General features: G+C 36.8%; 1 long non-coding RNA gene across 1 annotated transcript; it reads right to left on the minus strand.

Moving 5' to 3' along the window:
- Nucleotides 1-3,475: 3,475 nt before the first annotated feature.
- On the minus strand, nucleotides 3,476-13,034 carry LOC122791338. Its single transcript, XR_006363139.1, has 3 exons — nucleotides 12,950-13,034; nucleotides 11,403-11,406; nucleotides 3,476-3,486 (listed from the first exon to the last, which is right to left on the minus strand). It is a non-coding gene; the product is annotated as an uncharacterized LOC122791338 (long non-coding RNA).
- Between the last annotated feature and the right edge of the window lie 2,505 nt (nucleotides 13,035-15,539).

The following is a 15,539-nucleotide window of genomic DNA, read 5'->3' on the forward strand; positions in this document are numbered from 1 at the left end:
TATTTAATCATATCCATGTTTATTTTATACACTGCTTTTATATCTTCAAAAAACCTTCTTTACATAGTTTTTCTCTTATAAGTTTTTTACCCATTTACATTTCAAAAATACATGTTCCATAGTTTCTTCTTCTTGACAATGTAAACGTATCCTATCCTTTTTCTTTTTGTATGGCATATTTGCTTTTAGTGGCAATTTATCTTTTACCAGTCTCCACAAAAATATCCTGACATTCTACTTTCTGATTACACCATTTGCTTCTCATTTTACAGCTTTAATTTTTTCATCTGTTAGAGTTTCCTGGATTTAAATAGTAATATTTTATCACTGAATTCTTATACCACACTTTTCTACCTTTTTTATATATCAATTTTTATTTTCCACAAAAATGTTTTTTTTTTCTTGGTAACATTTTATTTCTTAATTTATACAGTCTTTATCTCTTTTACTCTTTTTTACTGTACCCCAAACTTTATCATACTTATATTTATACAGTTTTACTACTAATCTTTCATCTTTTTCATTTATTGACTTTAGCACTTTGTACAAATTTAATGAAGCAGTGTATACCTGTATGTTAATTAACCTTAAACCTCCTTCTCTTTTATTTACATACAAAACTCCTCTTCTTAGTGGGTTTAATCTAAAAACCCATATAAATGAAAATAATCTGAAATAATTCCTTTTCAAATACTGTTGACAACATAAATACACTTGCTAAGTATGCTATTTTCCCATCTGTACTGAATTTATCAAATAAACCTTTTTTTCTTAAAGATAATTTACTTGTCCCCAGAAAAGACATTTGCTTTATTTCTTCTGTTGTTTTTTCCCCACTGAATTCTATTTGCATCTTTATTCCCAAATTTTATACTGAACACACACATTTAATTAATTGTAAAAAATATGCCCCAGTCTTTACTATGTCACCTAAAAATATATGTTTCTCTTGATATAAAGCCAGCCCTATCATTATCATCTCTAAATGCTCATTTGTGCAAATTATCACTTCTTTTTTTTTAAACACCTTACTGAATTACCACTTGGAACATAGGCACATTTACATTTATACAAAGTTAATCAAACTGTTTTAATCCATGTTTGTTTTTTACAATTTTTATAATGTCATCTGCATATGTTAACAGAACTGGAATTCTTAACCCTTCAAGTGTTATATCCCCAACCACCTTCATTTTTCAATTTATTTCACATACTATCACTTTCATAACAAATGCTAAGAGTATGCGACTCATTGGACATCCCTGTCTTATACCACTCTTCATATGTACCTCTTGACTTAACCATCCATTTACAGGTAAGTTTTACTTTATTATTACTATATGCTAACATACATAATTTCCTAACTTTCTCACTTATATTATATTCTTTCACTATTGCCCATAAGATTTTGTGTCCAGTTGTGTCAAATGCCTTATTTGCTTCTTGTTTTCTGTCCATATCATCTACAATTTCTCTTGCTAGCATTAATAATTCTTGACAACACTTCCCCTTTATACTATATATGCTACATTACACAATATTTTCCATTTAATTTCAAATTTCTTTTATATTCACTTCATAAAGATATTATAATAATTTTCATTCAATACTATTTGTCTCCATTTTTTAATTCTCTTCTATCTTCTTCCATATGAATTTAAGTACTCTATTACATAATTATTTATACATAAAACCTTAATTTAACCATTCTTTCAACATCTTTTAAATTTTGTTTTACCATTCCCTTAAAATGTTATATATTTCATGCCCTATTCCATCTGGGACCACAGCCAAAGCTATATTTACTTGTCTTGATACTTTATCTAGCTCATTTAAAGAAATCTCCTTTTTCAACTCTTTAGTCTCTTTTTCTGTTAACTTTTTACTTTCCATGTTTTTTTACTACCTTCTTTTTTCTTTACACATTTCTCATACAGGTTGTATTACACTATTCATAATCTTTTCCTGAGTTCTTTCTTTTTCTCCTTTTACATTTTTTATTTCTCTCATACTACCATCTTCCTTTACTAATCAGCTTGAGCAACTCTATATTTCTTCCCTTTTTCCTTATAAAGAATATTTTTGCTTGTATAAAGGTTCTTGTATTTTCTTAATTTCTTTCATTCAATTATTTTTCTTTGTAAAAAAACATTTTTAATATTTTTCTTAAATATCATCCACCATTCAGATGATCCATCCATCTATTCATCCATCCAAAACCTCTTTTTCCATTTTTTGTGTATGGGGTTGAGGTGTAACTTCAACAGTGACAATCAGCTAGAGCCCAGATTTACACTGCTGGGTGGCTAGCCCTCCTGTGGTACTTTAGACCAGTTTTTATAAAATGTTCTGATCTTTCCATAACTGTATTACTAATCTCTTTACTTCTTTATTCCATGCTTTCTTGTTCATCCTTTTTATTCCTTTGCTTATTTTTGTATATTCCTTGTTTTCCTTTGCCTATGTCCATATTGCAAGATGGTCAGAAAATCCTGTTTCAACTACCTCCTCTTCTCCTATAACTAAGCCTTCTGGTACTATAAAATCTATTTAATTTCTATATATTCCCCTTTTGTAAGTCCATGAATTTTTGTCCCAAAAGTTTAACTTACAACATCTTAGAACTTCTAACATTTTTCTTACATCATTTCCTTTCTTTTTATGATTGCCTTTTAACACACAATAAAAGCCTCCTGTTATTATAATACTCATATTAATCACTACACAGTCTGAAATCTGATGAAATAAGTTTTTCCGTTTTTTACAGTTAGTATAAGCGTATAATGTTATAATTCTGTATACTTGTTCTTTCCTTTATAAATCTACAATAGTTAGTATTCACATTTTTGTTAAAGTTACATCTAATATATTTACTGTATTTTTACAGAATACGGCTACTCCAAAACATTTCTCATTTCCCTAATTCCAGATTATCTTTCTTCCCCTTAGTTTCTCTGTTGGCAATCTTTCTTCATTTGTTAAAATTTGTGTGTCTTATAGTATAATTACATCTACATTACGTGTTAGAACATGCCAAAATACTATTTTTCTTACTATATTCTTAATGGTTTGCATCCACTTTGACGAAGTCCGGAGGCCAAACAGTGAAAATGTGGTACCCAATATTATCAAAGTACAAATCTTGCCCCTATCTTGACTGGTGTTAACACTTTTCCGAGGTCGAATTTGAGACATACTTCAACAATGTCGGAATTTGACATTGTCACTTTTGGATGTGGGTCAATGATACCATCATTCGACTGAGACTGCTTCAACATTGCTGATAGTAAACCTTCTTAATGCTATTCACATTTATAGAAAGCACTCTGAAATCTTCATTTTCCCTTTTCCTTAGATTTGTAGTTTCATATGTTCATGGATAATTACTAGGCTAGCTTTGTTTTCTAATTTCCTTCCCAAACAGGGAAACAAACCCTGTACATCTTGTCTATCACCTTAACCATTATAGCAAACCCAAATCTTTACCTGTGTATATTTGTCATAATTTCCTGTTTTTTGTTTTTCTTTTGTACTTATCCCTTTAAATTTTCTTTTTCTTTTACCCTTTTTAACAATAGAATATTTTTTTCCCTTTTTACTACCTCCCTGTTTGTCTTTTTCATCACTTATTTCACAAATATCTTGTCTCTTTTTATTACTTTTTTGTCTCTTCTAATTTTTCTATTTCTATTACTTCTAAAATTTCTTCTCTTTCTTCGTTTTCTTCTTTCTTTTTATTTTCATTTTTTCAATCCATCCATAAATGCCCAATTTTGATACATTTGTAAGATTTCAATTCACATTTTTTGCATCATGTCCCATTTTCCCAGAAATATAACATTTTCTCTTGTCACAGTTGCTTATCAAATGTCCTTCTTTTCCACAAAAAAAAAAAAAATATATATATATATATATATATATATATATATATATATATATATATATATATATATGTTTTGGGTTGGCCCCAGTATTTTACAACACCCCAATTCTCCTCCACGTTTATCATGCTTGGAATATGTATACATTTTTTTCTCTTTCTAAACCCATAAACCTCTTTGTCATAAACTTTTGCAATGTCCAGTACTTTTTTACATAAAAAATGTCCTTTCAAAGTCTATCTACCTCTGTTTCAAATTGTACATTAATCTTTTTTTCCCGTTAAATGTTTTTTTTTCAAATAAAGATTCCATGGGTTACAGTCTTTCTTTTTTTTCATATTCTCCAAGACATTTTTCCATTGAAAAAATAGTCTTAAATATAATGACACAAAATGTATCTTTGTTAATAAGAATAAATGCACTTACCTCATGTGCTTTTACACCCAAAAGAGCTATTAAATTGTCCCACACTTCATACCTTTTCATTACGTTGTCTTCTTTGAATTCTTACCACATACTTCTGTTTTTCATTTCATTCTGCCTTCTTTTCTGCTACTCCACTTTTGCATTCATTTACTTTCTCTGCATATGCTTTCTTTTCCATCTCACCACTATTCTTTAGGATTGTCTCTGCATCATATTTTTGCAATTTCTTTATAATCCCCCCCCCCCAGGAAACATTTCCTTCATTCTATGGCTCACTCTGCACCACCATTTCTTTAAGTAAATCATCCCACAACCCTCCTAATTGGAGGGTTGTAATTATACAGCCATCATTTCCTTAGTCATCTCCAAACAGGTTTCTTTGAAACATTTCTTCAGAATCTTGCACATATTCTCCAGTCTTGATATTTGCCTTCTCCTTCATTTCTTTCACTACTTCATTATCTCCTTCTCTCTCCATATGCATCCCTGTTTCTTCAGGCTGCATCTGTGCCTGGAATGGAAACAGAAATTGTTCCTCCAAAATGGTTCCCATTCACAACAATGATGAGTGGGAGAAGTTCCTTGATGCCCTGGAAAATCCCCCCTAGTAGTATAAATATCATGACAGGTCTCCCCTGAAAAGAGGCTACTAGCCTAGTGTGACTTACCCAATCAACAAAAGAATAAATAAAAACATGACTAATTAGTCATGCAGCTAACCTACTGGCTACACCCCCATTCTATGCATATGTGATATCATTAATTGCCTGGTGATGTACCGTACAAATATCCACTAACGCTAAACTAAGCATCACTTTCTTAAGTTATTTTAGGTGCTTGGGAGATTGGTTAGGTACTTGATGTACTTTCTACCCAGAGGTCTAGTACCACAATGAAGTCCCCAGCCAACCTGATTAGATCGCTTAAATGAGCTAATAATTTAACCAGGTGTGCACAGTAACTACATGATGCAATTTTATCTTAAGTAGGGCCATAGAACTTAGCAAAAATTATCTACCCAAACTGGACTTGAAATAAGAGTACAATCCACCAGCCTAAATTGTCAGTTGAATTCCTTTCTACAACCTAGCCCAAATAATTTTTCAGTAGAGTGACTATGCCTCTTATAGCAGGATTGGCACACAAGGTATACCATTTTCTTGGACACTTAGAAAAAACAAAGATTGCTTGTTTGCATTTTGGTTTGACTTCTTGTGAGAGAACCATTTGTACATTGCCTGATAGTAAGTTTTGCAATATAGTTTTGGTCTTCCAAGGGGTAGACATAAAGTACCTTTAACATTCCCATTTAATCCTTTTGAAATCAAAGTTGTGTCCCCACTCCCTATTCCACATTGAGACACCTGTAATGCATCATGGTGGCTTAGTAAATGAACATATTTCCTGATTAGGATCCAAGATTAACCTGAAAGAAATCAAGGTGATAAACGTTAACAAGGCAAGGTACTGTAGGAGATATCAAAGATAGATAAACAATACAATATACACATCAAACAAAGTCACTTAGCAAACAATACTCATAACTAATAACACAAAAGATGTTATTAATCTCTCTCCACACAGAGAATAGTTAGCACATCATAGAACACTATTAATCATAACTACATGACATCTTGTAAAGCACTCTTATTTAAGGTTCATAGCTGAATACTAGGTTGACTGCCCTGAAGGGTCATTTTAAGCCTAGCTATGTTACCATGTTTTTTTTTCTACATTTCCCTTTGTGAATAAGTGTTGCTGGGGTCATATAATTGAACATTGAAAGGGGACTATCCTGCAGTATAGGCCTTTCAGAAGCTGCCTGTATACACATGCACCACAGGTGACAGCGCTGAGGTAACTTTTGTTAATCATATCCTTTTGATCTAAGCTGCATTTAATTAGGGATGGGGATTATCTTTGTTTTATGTAAATGGGGAGTATATTCCAGAATTGTGGTATCCTCTGGGATATGTAGCTATCTCTCCAAATTGTTTTGTTGCTGCTGCAGAAGTGGTTAAGGTTACTGTATTGGGTATTTCTGAAACCATTTGACTTGCAGATGTGCAGTAGGTCCATTATTACTGGGTTAGAGGATGCCATATAGGCTAGGCACAGATCACTTCTTAATAGTTTGAGGGACTTAGTATAGAGATAGGACTTTGAGCTGGTCTGTGTAGGTCATGTGGTTTAATCCCTGCATTCACTCCATGAGGAACATGTGCAGGTGCTCTAGTTGTTGTGCATCATACCTTTCATCCTCTTAGAGCAAAAAATCTGGACAAAGCCATAAGTAAAAGTGGGACAAGGGCCCAAAAATAGGGACAGTTTTTTAAATATTGCTCTTACAAACTTAGAACGTTAATAGAATAACAGGTTTTACATTAGCATGGATTTTCCGAATGGTATGAAGTCTGAAACTGAAATGTCTTTCATAATTTTTTAATTTTAATCTTTAAGGATTTACCAGAGAACCACAACTTTTTGATAAACGGACCAAAAATATGAGGCAAAAATCTAGATATTCTGCAAAAATCTGTACAGTTGAAGGGTATGTTGCACATGTCTGGACAGGTACATACCAAAGGGGGCATTATACTCAATTAAGGGCTTAATGAGGTCAGAGTACAGTGGGAGAATGCCATCTCTGGAATGAGATGCTGTCCCTTTACTTACAAGTTGTGCAATATAGAAGGACTTGTTCAAATGCTACATCACTGTCTGTATGTTCCCAAATCTCTAACTACTGGATTGACTCTTAGGGTGTGTATTGTAGGTGTAGTAGTTTTTCAGGGCAGTTGGTTTCCCAAAGGATACAGTAACACACTTTATGGCATTTAACTTTAATCCGTGGATGTGACTCCAGTTATTTCTTTCATCAAACCTCCCTAGATCATGGCTGAGTCTTTTGGGGATTCAGTGACTGCTCACAGCTTGAACACATCCACAAACTCAGTCAGCCAAAGAGCCTTGTTATTTGCTTGGAGATCTGAGAAGTAGATGCAACACAGGAGTGGTTGAAGCACTGTGCCCTGTGAGAATCCACTAGTGACTGGTCTTTTTCTGGAGTTAGCTTCCCCTATCTTGACGTCCTGTGTCCTATCTGTAAGTCATTTCATCAGTTGACAACCCAGTGGGTGACAAAGGGATTTATTCCTAATTTAGTGAGCTTTTCAACAATGCCTGAGTGGGATATTTTGTCAAAAGCTTTGGCCAGGTCTAGGAAGGCTATGTGTATCATATTGCTTTTATCTTTTGCTTTGGTGACTCTTTCAAAAATTCACCAGGTTAAGTAAGCATGGCCTGCCTTTGACAAAACCAAACTGGGATGCACCTGATGTTTGACAGTTTCCTATGTCCTTACTGATTAATTCCGTGATAAGTCTTTATATGGCTTTACATATCAGGCTGGTCAGTTTTATGGGTCAGTGGACTGCCCATCCTTGTGCAGGGGTATGAATGTTGCTGTCCTCCATTCACTGCATATCATTTGGAGAGTGAGGCTGTAAAATGTTGTTAGGAGCAAGTTGTGTTTCTTGCTAATAGGGATACATCCAGGGATATTGTTAGGGCCCACAGATGCAGTATTTCTGGTTTTTGAATGATCTTCCAGGAACTGGTCCTGTGTGCTAGCTCGGAACATATTATGTTATTTCGTTTAAGATATTCGGGAGTGAAAGGGGGGTGGACTTGGAGATGAATTTATTGGCCAGCGGGTTTGCTAATCTTCAACTTCAGTAAAGATGGTGTCATTCACAATCAGCTGAGTGCATTCCTATGTAGCACTTTTGATAATGGACATAGCTAAGGAAGTCCTTATGGTTGTCCCTGGCTTGGGTGGCTATTTTTGCTTCATACTTGACTGGCTATTTTTGCTTCATACTTGATCTTTGTGGCTTGCATACTTGATTTAATGATAGGGTTTCTAACACACTTGATATTCCACTAATTATTTTTAGTTCCTCTTTTTTTCATTTTGTTATAAAGCTTATTGATATTGTGGTTCCACCAGGTTTGTTTTTACGGATCGTGGAATTTTTTTCAGACCTAATGGTTGATATTGTAACAGAGAGGGCATTATTTATGCACTGGAATGTTCATGTAGGCTGTTTTATATAGGGGAAAGCAAGAGGGCTTTCAAGCTTAGATTACAAGAATATGCTAGAGACATTAAGAATGTCAGACTTGAAAGCCCTCTTCCTATGGATTTTAAACTATATCATGACAGTGATCCAGTTGGACTTAAGGGTACAATTCTAGAACAAATAAATATTTATGATAAATGTGTAGATATTAAAAAGACGTTATTGTACAAGAAAGCTGTATTTATTTTAAAGTATGCAACCCTGACTCCTGCTGGACTTAAATACAGATTGTAATTGGAAGTTTTTAGTGTAATAATTTAATTGTGTAATTAGTAGCAGGTGCTTTTATAACTACTTAAGATGTGTAATTGTGTAGTACTTTTACTCCTTAAAGGCTTTTGAGCGGAACCGCTAGAGTGTTTTTGTGGATTTGTGCAATAAATTTTCCTGGTAGTCTGGCCATTGTTGTTTTATTTTCTGATTTAGGCTTTTTAGCTTTTTGTCATGGTGCGCAGTTTGTTTTTAGGGTTCATCCTGCACTTGTTTCTTCTGAGTACAGCTATTTCTATGCAGTTGTTTATATCATATAAGTTAGTATTGTACATTTCCACACAAGCAGTAGCATTTTCTACACCCTTACAGACAGACTGGACATTCATTTTACAGTTACTTCAAACATTTGCCACACCAGTCATACATTTCATCTCCCACCTGGCTCTGTGGCATGCCAGTTGGTGGTTAGTAAAGTAACAGTGAAACCATAGAATATTGCAGGATCTGAAAAACCTAAGACTGGGACGGTCCCAACATCTCTGGACAAGCTTCAGCAAGCTTTAGCTCTGTTGCACCTGCCATTCTATACAATATTGTATATTTTAGCTTGTTTGGTCTAAGACAAGCTATTCAGGTCAGGGAGGGCTGCAAAACTGCTGTTTAGGCTTTATTACCAATGCCCTCTCCTGTAAATTGACCTCGCACAAGCCTTCAATAGACTCACTTTCCTTCAGGTTACTCTCAGTTGAAAATGGGGAGTCATCCAGATTTACAGCCTGTTTAGAGTCCTTCAGATCAATTCAAAATGTATACCTATTGACTGTGGGGGTTGTAAAAGAAAAAACAAAGGTGATAGAGTGCCAGAGGTATAGCCTACAGATTTTTTATACACATCCTTTCCTTCTTTTTTTTCCAGTAGGGGATTTGCCGAGGGTTTCATGTGACAGCCAATTTCACTTCTCAGTATTTTAACTTGACTCCATTGTTGAATTTACTGATTCTGGGTAAGAATTAGGTGTTTCTATCTGTTATTTAGCATGGAACAAGTTCACTATTTTGGAGTCATAAATAGTAGCATGCAGAGTTTCTTTAGAAAGAGCCATGTTTGCTGGAAATCTTAGCTGAACTTGGAAGCTCATTTCTTTGCATCTCCTTAAGTAGGTTGCCAAGGCCTTCCTCTTCAAGTATAAAAACATGCTATACTCTAGTATGGGCCGCACCTGGTGGCGCGCTAATTTAAAATTATTGCCCAGCTCATGAGTTTTATGCAGAATGGCCTTGTGAACATTGGTGTGTAAACATTTAATGATAAAATATCTTGGATTATTTGAAACTCTCACCCTAGAAGCAGTACAGTTTGTATGCCTGTATGTCCTATTATGTGGGGGGGGGGGGGGGCAGTGGTGCTTAGCTATTTGGCTGGCTCCAACCTTATAAATGCTGCCTAATTCCAAGTAATGTTTGAAGCTGTATATCATGTTTTACCATGACTGCTCTGATATATTAAATGTCCACTTCCCCACTCCACGTTATATCTAGTGCATCAATCAAGGTACAGATGGTGTGAAGCTCTTGTGAAACCGCAGAGGCTTCCATGGGCATGTTTGCAGACAGGGATAGTAAATGCCACTGAAGAAGCATGCTGATATGATCCAGTGACAGAAGTATGATTCTCAGATTACTCACACTCAAAATGACAGATGCTGAATTCTAAAGGGTTTGAGACAAAAAAGATTACCTAAGTGAGAGGTTATTTTAACTAGTTAATTCCTCGTGGAGTTTGTGCTGATCACTATTACATATGTGACTCCATGCATGAATTTGGGCACAACCTGGCCAAATTATATTTTTCATTTTATTATATTCTGATATCTATGGTGTATACAATCAAGTGAGTACATACTGAGGAATCTGTAAATGAAAGTGAATGACCGCATCTGTGGTTTGGTCAAAGGAAGTGGTCATTTACATGCTGCAGTAGCGCCTTGTACCATTCCAGTTAGCCCCACCCATTCAGATGCACTGCAGTCCCTTCTTGGTGTGAAGTTACCAGCCACCACTGATATTTGCAAAAATATATATGACATATATATGGCTACCTTTGATTTAGTCAGTAATCGCATTGATCGCATACCAACTTTTCTTTTAAGTGTCTTCAGTGGTGAAAGTAGTCAAATTGTAGTATAGCTGAACTGCAGCAGCACACCTGTAATATAATTCAGGACTTTTTCAAATTCTCCATAAATGGACAAGCGTAAAGTTAGTTATTTAAGTCAAGGATGCAAGGTTGGAGTCCCCACATTGGAGGAGTAGTGTTGAAGCCCCCATGCAAAAACAAAGTTTTCTATAGGCTTTCAGTGATCACAGTTGTAACACCTTTGTTTACATTTGCGATCACTTATTTAAATTTTTTTTTATATTATAGATGAATATAATTACAGATGAACCTTTTCAATACATTTTCTATTGATCAAAGTTAATCAACAATTATGAAGAATATACTTTATATATCTATATCTACCTACAGCTACATTTTAATTATTTATGTTCCAGGATTCAATAATGTCTACACTAACTGTACACCATTCTGAGTGAACAGACAATACAGGCAAGTTATGGTCAGCTGCCTGTCGGGTGCCAGGATCCGGCACATAACTAATGCACTTAGGTCACTCCACAACAGGTACAAATATGACTCTTTCATTGTCCATGTTGGTGTGAATGACCTGAGACATACCTCCCTTGACTACATGAAAAGAGACATAGAGGAGCTCTCAGATCTTGTAGCCCAGGTAAGTATGACCCTAACTCTGAGTAGCATCCTACTGTCACCCAGAATGATACCACAGTAGAAGCAGAAAATGATTGACTTCAACAATTGGCTAAGTTTCTGGTCTCATTCTAAGGGGATCCAGTATCTGTCTGCCTGGGATGACATGACTGACCGACCTCAGTGCTTCACCAGAGATGGCCTGCACCTGACATCCCAGGGATTCTGGATACTGGCTAAGGTTCTTGCCACTCCTATAGTGCCTTTTTCAGGCAATGTCCCGAAGACAAAATTACCACCATAACAGCTACAAGCAAACAAAATCTGATGGATATGCTACTCAATGCTAGAAGTCTAAATCTCAAAATGCACTCCTTAAAATGGGGGACTTTGACATCTGTGCAGTGACTGAGACCTTGTTCAAGGCTCCGGAGAGAACCACAACACTACCAGGCTATTATTCATACCACACCTCTCGGCCCCTAAACCTGGACTGAAGCACTAAAGGCGGTGGTGTCTCCATATTCATAAAGGGTATGCACACCTCCAGACAAGTAGCCCAACATAACACATCAGAGATACTTCAGGTACAACTAACACTGGATAAAACTGCAATCAAGGTTGTAGCCTGCTATAGATCCCCCACCATGTCCCAAGACTCCCACTCCACATTCCTAAACACACTGGAAAATATGAGGGTACACCCCAATACTCTTATACTGGGAGACTTTAACTACCCCTCCATTAACTGGGAAAATTACTCATGTACCAACACACTTGCACAACATTTTCTGGAATTCATTAATTCCAATGCCCTGGACTAACTAATTTTTACCCCCACCAGGGGTAGAAACATCCTTGACCTGGTCATTACTAACATGGGCAACTGTTGCTCTACACCAGTAATCAACTCCTTCCTGGTCAGATTTGACCACAAGCTAATCACCATGGATATCCACATCCCACCCTCACCCCCTTAAAGGAAACCACTGTAAAAAACTTCTCCAAAGCCAATTTTGGACTTCTAAATATAGAGGTGGCTAACTTCACGACACCCATGCAAATGGAAAATAGGTGCATGACTGAATCATACACCAATGCACTGTATGACCACATACACAAGTGCATGGAACAGGCTATACCAAACAGAACCAAGATGCTCCCCTCCAAAAAAGGAAGCCAATCTGGTGGTCCACCACCATAAACAAACTCTACAACAGAAGAAAAAACTGTTACAGAAAAGGGTGAAGTCCCTAGACTGGAAAAACTCACTTGTCAGCCTCAGCAAAAAACTGAGATCCATCATCAAATCCTTTAAAGCTAGCTATGAAAACAAAATTGCTGCAGATTCTAAACACAACCACAAGGCATTCTATAGCTATGTCAAGAATCTACATGGCAATACTCAGATCTGCTCTGAGTTACAGCACAATGACAATATATATACAGAACCAACTGATATTGCAACATATTGGCCGACAGGTTCAGTGCAAACTTTACCCCCATTTCACCACCTAAAGGGCCTATCACAATACCTGAGGAATGCCAATCCCTATTATCACGGCTACAGAGATAAAAACCGCACTGTCCAAAGCCAAGAATACAGCTTCCATGGGACCTGATAATATCCCTGGCTGTGTTCTACATGAATTACAAAGTGAACTGGCACCACACCCGAGTACCCTGTTTAATCACAGCCTCATTTCAGGCTTTGTTCCTACCGAATGGTGCACTGCTATGGTCATCCCAATCCACAAAGGGGGAGTGATTACAGACCCTGGGAGCTACTGCCCCATTAGCCTGACAAGTCTGATGTGTAAGGCTATGGAGCGCATCATCATGGACCTCATAAATAAGGATATAAGGAATCTCCAAGCTCTTGACACCATGCAGTTTGGGTTTGTGAAAGGTAGATCATGCCTGCTCAACCTGATAGTCTTCTTCGAGTCTGTCACCAGAGCTATGGATGAGGGCAAGGTAGTTCACACAGCCTGCCTAGAGCTTGCCAAGGCCTTCAACACCATCCCTCACTCAGGAATCATAGATAGGCTCACTAAACTAGGCATAAACCCATATGTCATAAGATGGGTTCCAGCTGGCTCACTGATAGAACCCACACTGTGAAAGTAGTGGACTCCAAGTCTAACTACTGCCCAGTTACAAGTGGTGTCCCACAGGGATCAGTCCTAGGTCCTCTCCTGTTTGGCATCTACTTCTGTGAAGTTCAAGCCAACACAAAGGGACTCTGGCTGACCATGTTCGCAGATGATTGCAAACTGGGAGCCATTATTGATTCTCCAGCTGATGTAGACATTCTACAAAAAGGCCTGACTGACACCAATGACTGGTGCCAGAATGCCAAAAAGTGCATTGTCATTCCCTTTGGGAAAAATTCGGTGCCCATGAACTACCACATAGGTGGTAGTCCAGTAAACTCTGAATGTGCGATAAGAGACCTGGGGAACACAGGTTGATAGCAACCTCTCCTTTGATAACCACATTGCCACTGTAGTCGGAAAGCCCTTCTGTGTGGCACATCTCATTGCAAAAGGTTTCGCATCCAGGAAGAAAGAGGTCATAATCCCTCTCTACTCGTCCCTCATTAGATCTGTTATAAAATACAATGCCTCATTTGGTATGTACCTCACTAGACACCTACAACAACTGGAAAGGCCACAAAAATACCTCACTAAGACACATACCCTTTATGGACAGACTCAAAAAACTCCAGCTATACTCTGTCTCTTATCGCCTACTTAGATGCGATCTCTGCTTGACCTACAAAGCCATGTCTGACCCAGAGCTGCTAGATATGCTACACCTAAAGAAATCCCAATCCCTCCATGCCACATGCTCCAGGGACCTAAACCTCATCACCACAATAAACAGAATATGCTGGAGGGACAGGTTCCTAACCCAGAGGCTTCCCATAGTCTGGAACAAACTTCCCATTCACGTCAAGCAGAGCACTTCACTGGCCCTCCTTAAGAGAAATCTTGATGAGTGGATGGGCAATAGGATCACTTCAGTGGCCTTGCTTGACAGCAGCACTGGGAACTAACTTTGGGCGGCATGATGCCAGGGAATCTTCTTGGGCTAGGCTTATATAGGCTCCAAAGCCGTTAGCCTAGTACACGCCTATGAACCTATAACTCGCATGTTCTTCCTCCCAATTTTAGTTTTCTTACTGATTTTCTTGCTGGTTTAAATATCGACAGGGATTCATAAAGGTTACCACAATGTGTAGACTACATGTGCACTTAGTGTAATCTTTCTGAGTGACTAGAGAGCACAAAATGCAGTAGGAATGTTCTGGAATGCATATCATGTACAGTAAGCATAGGATTTATTGAATCTGGCTCTTTGTCTTTATTGACCAGAAAAGTGCAATTGGGCAAAGCCCTTTTTCAGCAGAGGACCAGGGACAAAAGCTACAGCACATTTACATATGTAGATTACATAGCAATGTTACATTTTCTATTATACAGTTTCTTTTAGAGGTAATATTATATTTTATATAGAAAGACAACATGACACTTCTCAGTAGGTTATAAAAAAGTTCAGTGTACAGTTATACTTAAAGAGGACATGTAACATTACTTGTTTGTTACACATTTCACATCAACAGTACATATTTACTTCACTGGATGTAAGAGAAATACATTTTTATGTTAGACATGGATGAAATATCCGTAGTGGCAGTAGTGATACAATTAAGTGCAGAATTGCATTTCAAGATGATCTTGAATAGAGTGGAGATGTGGGAGGCATTATAATAAATGGGAGGATATATAGTAATTAAGACAGATACAGTCTGGGATTTGGTAGAAAATTGTTATAACTTACGTTAAAGTGAACTTTTGCAGAAGTGAGGCTTCCTATTACAAGTTCAAAGTAGTGAACAAGTAGTTCTCGTAATAGGAATTCATCAAAATTATATGATGACTGTCTTATTTTATGAAAGAGTGCTCAGCCATTACTGCATATACATTGCACGTGCTGAACTGTTTTCAGTTTAATGTAGTTCATGCATTATGAATTAGCTGTATAGCCCAGGCCATCTCTGAAATGCAGTATTTTGGATTAGTCTGATATTCCAGTTAA

This window comes from Protopterus annectens, chromosome 17.part0 (assembly GCF_019279795.1).
Source record: "Protopterus annectens isolate FY-2018-M chromosome 17.part0, PAN1.0, whole genome shotgun sequence".
Lineage (NCBI taxonomy): Eukaryota > Metazoa > Chordata > Ceratodontiformes > Protopteridae > Protopterus > Protopterus annectens.